Source organism: Echinops telfairi, unplaced genomic scaffold, assembly GCF_000313985.2.
Source record: "Echinops telfairi isolate 266 unplaced genomic scaffold, ASM31398v2 ScPeMD7_18;HRSCAF=68, whole genome shotgun sequence".
NCBI lineage: Eukaryota > Metazoa > Chordata > Mammalia > Afrosoricida > Tenrecidae > Echinops > Echinops telfairi.
Window position 1 is genome coordinate 75,449,331 of NW_022103915.1, and position 428 is coordinate 75,449,758.

A 428-nucleotide genomic window follows, 5' to 3' on the forward strand; every position below is an offset into this window, starting at 1 on the left:
TCATGAAACCACTTGACTTCATTGAAATAAGAAAAGTGAACTAAATGGACCCACATCCCTGAAGCCAGTGAAGAAACCTGACTTCTGAGATCAATTGCATTTGGGGCTACCTAATGACGGTCCTAGGACACCCTGGGTCATGCAAATGCTTAATAGCTTGACTACTACCTTTTGCCACATCCAATCCACCCAAAGGTGACTCAGATAAAAGACCTGGTTGTCTGTTTCCAAAACTCATAGTCTTGAAAAACTCTGTCCCCTCCTCCCAGAAGAATTCACTTCAGAGGACAGCACTGAATCTGCAGCTCCGGGAGAGGGACATGTCTGATTAGAGCACATGGGAGCAAATGAAGGGGAAGGAAGAGAGAGTGGAGCACATCCTGGCCCACCAAGCCTTGAGGACGATATCCCTACTTAGAGCAGCCAAT